Source organism: Nothoprocta perdicaria, unplaced genomic scaffold, assembly GCF_003342845.1.
Source record: "Nothoprocta perdicaria isolate Ctin4 unplaced genomic scaffold, notPer1 scaffold_23, whole genome shotgun sequence".
NCBI classification, from domain to species: Eukaryota; Metazoa; Chordata; class Aves; order Tinamiformes; family Tinamidae; genus Nothoprocta; species Nothoprocta perdicaria.
This window is the reverse complement of record NW_020455455.1, coordinates 5,143,635-5,150,441: the sequence shown is the minus strand read 5'-3', so window position 1 is coordinate 5,150,441 and position 6,807 is coordinate 5,143,635.

The following is a 6,807-nucleotide window of genomic DNA, read 5'->3' as shown; positions in this document are numbered from 1 at the left end:
GCCCGGGCGGCGCGGCCGGAGCGCGGAGCGCGGCCGCCAGCGCGGCCTTTGTTCCGCGGGGCCGGGCCGGGCCGCACCGGCCTCCCCGCCGCTCCCGCGCCCCGCACGTTCCCCGTTAGGATTCCGCCGCGCAGCACGTTGCCGCGAGCCGAACCCCGCGCCCCGGCGAGCGGTCCCGTTTAGGGCCCGGCGAGCCCGTGCTGGGGGGGCCCGTGGAGCRGAGGGTGTTGGAGGTCCCAACTTCCAACGGGAAACGGGCCTCGCAAGCTGGAAATGCAGCCGGGCTCCGCTCGCTTGCACGAAACTGATATTTCGCCCCCCGACAACTCCGTGGGATTCATGTTTTTTAGGCTTAAACGCAGGGAAGCTGTTCCCTTAGAGGATATGAGCTAAAAGGGAAGCTGGTGTGGAGGATAAATCCACCTCAGTGTGWTCCACGGCAGGAATCATCTTTATCTGGAGTTTAAGGCAAACAAATAAATAAGAGCATCATGCAGAAATACGAAACGTGGAGTTTAAAGGGAAGCAGTGCCTGAGAGGGATGTGCTGTCCAGGTTGGAATGCAGAATCACTGCTTTTTTTTTTTTTTTTTTTTTTTTTAGTGTTGGGAAAAAAAAAAAGATACTGCTTTTTTTCCCCCTCTCTCTGTGTGCGACTTAGGCACGCGAGCAGGCCCCGTTTTCTGATTTCTTTGTCGCCCAATCAGTGCCTAGAGGCCAGGCGATACTCCCCCAAACCTTGCTTTAATCTGATTACGGTGCGATTTGCTGATACGATGAATATTTGAAATGATCCCGGTGTCCTAGCAAGTGGGATGGATTTTTCTCGTGGCTCCTGTTTCGCGGCTCCCGCACCCTGCTCCGTGGGGGCCTCTGCGGGGCCGGAACCGGGGCCGGTACCGGTACCGGGCGGCCCGAGCCCTCCTGCAGCGCCCAGGGGCTCCGCTTTAACGCGGCCCAAGCGCCCCTGTCCCCGGGGCTGCAGCCCCAGGCGCCTCTCACTCCGCATCCCCACGCGCTCCCAGCTGGAAAATAAACAACCCGGGAAGAGGATGCAGGAGACCCAAGTAACTGTGGGCCCGGGAGCCTGTGTGTGTTGTCTCCTCTCTCCCCCCCGTTTCCCCTCCCCCAGTGTGGCCTTAATAGCAAACTGGAGAGCCGTTTTATTTCATAGGGACGTATTACAACCAGCAAGGTAAATAGGGATCGTGGGGGGAGATGGCGGGAGGGAGAGGGGCTTTTCTTTGATAGCATTTAATTGGAATTGAAACATTCTGGGGCGGTAAACAGTCTTTATTTATTCAGCACACATAAGCGGGCATTGTTTTATCACCCTCATAATTACGGTGTCCTTTAAACTGACTGATAGCGCAGGAGATAAGGGAAGGCGCCCGCAGCTCCGGATCACGTCGCCGCCTCTCCCCGGGGCACCGGGATCCGTGCAGGCCCCGGCGGAAGATCGCGGCCTGGGCCCTCCTTACGTCACCGCCGCGATTTGGGCCACATTGCTAATTTGGGGCGATTCGTGGCGTTTCGGGCGCCCCCGCTTTGCCGCTCCGAGGGTGCGTTTGGGGGCACGTAGCTCCCGAGTGCGGAAAGGAAGAGCGAGCCCCTCCGTGCGGGAAAGGATCTTGTTTCCCCGTGTTTGTTGCTTTACCTTTGTCTAATTAAAAATGCAAACTTTTGGGATCCTTTCAGAACAAAGCCTCGCCAAATCCCCTTTACGTCCAAGGATTTGCAAATTTATAAAGGCTGCATTGAATTCAGCATGGGTCAAGGGGCAAAAAAAGGGTAGGAGGTCACTGCATTTTGATTATGGGTCAGTAAACAACATGGCATGGAGTATGTGTCCAGAAACTCCTGCTAAAAATAATAATTAAAAAAAAAAAAAAGTATTTTAAAACTACCAGGAGAACCAAACTTAAGAAATAGCGTTTGACTACGACGACTATAAATCGCACAAAATACTAACATGCAAGTGGCACTCCCAGGCCCCATGGAAAAAAATAAAAAATAAAATTAAACTTAAAGAAACACTTAGCAGAACTCTATATTGCTGCTTTGTATACAAAATAAAATAAAATAAAATAGAGGTCCTAGGCGTTGCCATGTTAGCCATTTTATGATTTTCTTTCAGAGTGGCGGTTGGCATTTCTTTGTCCTGCACATTTAGGAGACTTAGCTGTACATTGTTACTTGGTGTCATAGTAGAATTTACGGGAAATTTTAAGTGCTATAGTCACATTTGGCTGACTTTAAAATAGCAGAAGGATCCTATTATACTGTTCTTTGACCCTATTATATTTACGTTACTGGACTCTTTGTGATAGCCGCTAACTGCTCTCCGACTGTATCCTCTTGGAGGAAAAATATGCACAGCAATATTTAAAAGCAAGGTATGGGGTTAGAAAACAAGTTCTCATTCGAAATATATATTTCTGCCCAGCGTCGTGAAAAGGAAAAGGTTTATTTAATGCTTGTCAATACCTGAAGACATGGTCCAGCACTTAACAAATAATAATAAATAATAATAATACTCTAATAATGTGGCAATCCTAGTGTGAAAATGCACATGACCCCTTAGGTTTTCCTGAAGACTTTCAAAAGAATTCCCCCCATTAGTGCAACTGCTGGTGGACATCGCTGTTGCATTTCCCAGCTAAACGTTTAAAAGACTGTAAATGGTGTGTGCATTACTTCATTGCGGAGGGAAGAGGTCAGCCTGAATTGCACCGGTATTTAAACATCATCATGCTATGAAAATAAATCAAAACATCGCGTAAAAGGAGCATTTTAAAGGTTTCAGACATTTTCTTTCTGGAACGGTGTGCTTAAACGCTTCCCCGCGAGCAAATATATTTAAACGCAAGTTTACAAAAATGAAACTATACGATTGGTAATAAATGGGAATAGGACTACGGTGAGGTATTAGGAATATTATTTTTTTCCCCCTCTTTCTTTTCTAAAGAGGTTTCTCCTCCGGCCAGACAGCTCCAAAGCCGAAGTGCTCTTGCTGCGGGGTGCGGAGAGCGGATCGCACGCTACTCAACGTGAAAAGGAGCGCGTTTGATTGATGGTGGCTCCGTGTGCGCGCCCCTGCACACACAACTCCGCGCAGTTGTGCGCACGTACGTGTGCCTGGCGCGAACGGGCATCTCTGGGCGCCCTTATCTGAAGAAATGTGAGACAAATGGCCATGCCTTTAATCATGTCCATCTTGGATCGCGAGCGAGGGGCATCCAGTCCACAAAATTAACAAAGAAACTGCCCTGCTTTCGAGAGATCCCTCCGTATCCATCTGGATCCGCACACACATGCACGACATCCACACAGACACACAAACACACAGACGTCCACGCAGGCCCCGAGACAGTAAATTATTGCATAACTTTTCGTGTAATTGATACCAGACACCTTTAATTTTTCAGCTTAATTCTCCCGGCCAGCTTTCGCAGTCCCAGCCCAAGCCATAAACGTTGGGAGCTATTGATCGCAGTCCCCTGTGTGCGTGCAAATCCATTTGAAAGTCCCCTGCCTTTAATGTGCGTGTGCAAGGGGCCTCCTCGGGCTCCCCTTGGCAGGATCTCCCCCCGGCGCGCTCGAAGACGACCCCGGATATACAACGTGCGCCGATGGCCACGAGAAAAAGCCGCCTCTTTCATTTTGCACCAAAAAAAAAAAAAAAAAATTAGCAATGGGGAAGTAGAGAAATGGAGGTCTCCGTGTGAGACACGCGCCCCAAAGTGTGTGCGTGTGAGTATATGGGGCTGCGTGTCGCATTTCCTCGGACTTCTGGTGCTTTTCTGCCTTTCGGCGGTTGCCTCCGCTGGCCCCACGAGCTAATGGCTGCACCTTTCTGCAAATCGAGGTCTGCCCCTCAGCCGCCGCCACTTTGGGGCGTTCGGTGGCGGCGGAATTAAGCCAGCAAACACTGAAAAACGCGCATTTTTTAAATAGTTGCCGCATCCCCCTGGCAGGCTGTCACCGGCGGCGGGAGCGCGAGCGCGGCTGAGTGTGCGCGAGCCCGCGCGTGGAACCAAACCCGACCCAAGTACCTGGCAGATAAAGGACTTTTCTGCCTTTTTTTTTTTTTTTTTTTTTTTTTTTTTTTTTTTTTTTTTTTTTTTTTTTTTTTTTTTTTTTTTTTTTTTTTTTTTCTCTTGGTAACGTCTTCCCCAAAGCTTTCCCGGAGTTTACTGTTCCTTTACTGTTGACTCCATAGCCTTAACCTTAAAGCAGGGGGAGGAGAGCAGCGGGGAGGGGGTGGGGGTGTTGGCAGCATATAAGTGCATCAGGAGGAATTTTTAAACGACCTTATTGTCTCTAGCGCTTAGAAAGACCTCGGCGATCGCTTTTTTAGCGCGAGCAGCTGTTTTCTCTCGCAACTTCACTCGCGGTTCGGGCGCATGACACCATGGCCCCCGCTCAGGCGAGTGCCCGCGCGTAGCCGCTCCGCACCGCGCGGCCGCTGCGCGCCCCTCCGCGCAGCTCCGCGCCGCGCCTTTGTTCCGCGCCGCGGCCGGGGGCGGCGGCAGCGCCACAAACGCGCTCTTATTTTCTTTTATTTCCACCCCCCACTCGAGGCACAAGCCGTGTTTCCCACCCCCCCCCACTCGAGGCTCGCATGGCGAGGCTCTCCCGCGGGGCGAGCGCGGCGCTCCGCGCCCCGCGCACGCACGGATTGAGTTGAGCAGCGGCGACCGCATCTGCGCGCAGAGCAACAGTCGGCCGGGGCTGACTTTTCCAATCTCAGCCCTGCGAGTTGGAGGCTCTCGTGAATAGACTTCCTCAATTTCCGGATGCACTTCTTGCAATTCCCCCTTCTCTCTAGAATTCCTACGAAATTGGGGGCTCGCATGCGGCTCGCCTTGGCATGCGGCGCTGCATTTTTAAGGCGTGATTATGTTATTTATTTTAGCTCTACCTGACGGGGTAACACGAACTCCACGCACCATATTGCCAATACATGGAGTGGATATTGACATCTGGGGCCGAAGATTTTTTTTTTTTCTTCTTCCTTTCCTTCCATTTTTGCTCAGTCCCAGAAATATGAGATGTCTCATTAATCTCACGGATATGTCTAATTCTGGATGGGCAGCGATACCTTAAGGTGATCATGTTTGTATCCAGTTGAACACTAGATGTACGGCAGCGATTGGCGATTTATATTTTTTTTTTCCAGCGAGCGCCCAACGTGCAAACCGCAAGCATCATTTTAATGTGACAAGGAAGAGGCATGCAGCTCTTGCAACATTTTCGAAATCATCGTTCCTGACACCCAGATAATTTAACGTTTCTCAGAAGAGGTTAGACCTTCGTGCTGCTTCTTCAAATTGATTTTAAGGGACTGATATAAATGGAACATCAGCGAGCCACGGAGGGGCTGCTCCAAGCTGCATATGCAAACTGCAAGCCAGAAGCATCATCCTAGCCCCTTGCAATACTGTACATTGTGTGTGCCAGCACTTTTTTGTTATTACGTAAAGCCTCTTGGAAGCACCTTGGATATTTTGCATTCTCCTTTCTCTGCTGGAAGCAATCAGCACGCAGGAATCCTGACGTGGGCTCTGGGACTATAGGACATTCCAGCTCGTGATCCAGCACGGTTAATTGTGAAAAGTGTATACATTTCTGCCTTATCTATGCTTTGTTATGGGTCTGACGTGAGCCCACGTCCTCCTCGCCCCTCCCGCAATATTACAGGCAGAATTTCAGCTAAAAGTGTTACAGTATCGCGGTGCAGGAACCCGTGATATCCAGGCAGCAAAATAACCCCAGTCAGCGACTGTAAAAAGCTAATTAAACAGAAGAGGAAAATCAAGAGAAACTCGAAAAAAATGTAAGTATTGCCTTCTCGTTAACAGCCGAGCGTTTAACTTTGGAGCCTCTGAAAGGGAAATACCAGGCTATTCTGCACGTTTTCGCTAAGCTGCATTTTCCACACAATGCAGAATAAAGTCCTCGTCTAAAGCGGTTACGTTACCGAAGAATTTTCCGTCGTTATGATCATGCTTATGTCCTTTAAATTCACGGCATGCACAAAAGAGCGACATTTGTCCAAAATAGCCTAAAAATAACACGAGACGAGAGGGGGGGAAAAGCATAAAAATCCTCCATCTGAAGCCAGCGACGAGGAAGTCWGAGCGGTCTGAGTGCATTTGAGCTCAGATTGTTTAATAGAAAGATTTATATACTAACTGTATTATTTACTTTGAGAGGGGAGGTGGCAGTATAAGGGTATGCTAATTAGTGGGAGATTTTTTGGGGGAAGGGGTGGAATATCAATTTTTATTGCATCACCTGTCAGGAGTGTCCAATCAGCGTTGGCTTTAGGGGAATTAATTGATGAAGGTGTCTCCGGACGAGCTCACTTCACTCTGTCATTTTATTTGTAGCTAAAGCAGCGGCGGGAATAGCAGCTGCATTTCTTTTCTCTTCCTCCCTTCACATTCCATTATCATAGTTTCCAATGGAAAAGCAGGGAATGAAAGGGAACAGGTACTGATCTTCTGCAGCAACTTAGAGAAACACTTTGGCAAAGCTGATTTTTAAGATATATATTGATTGTAGCCTCACGGTATTTTTTAAATTATTTTTATTTTTTTAAATTTTGTCTAAAGTTTGGCAATCCATTCACCAGGAATAACAGCCTTTGTTATATTTTATTAGCAGGATGCCTTGAGACAAATACAGCATCTGGCTGAGGATTGTGTGTGTGTGGCTTTTTCCTTTTTTTTTTTTTTTTTTCTTCATTTTTTTTTCTTCCCTCTCTCTGTCTGCAAATGCTGGGAATAATTTAATTCACGAA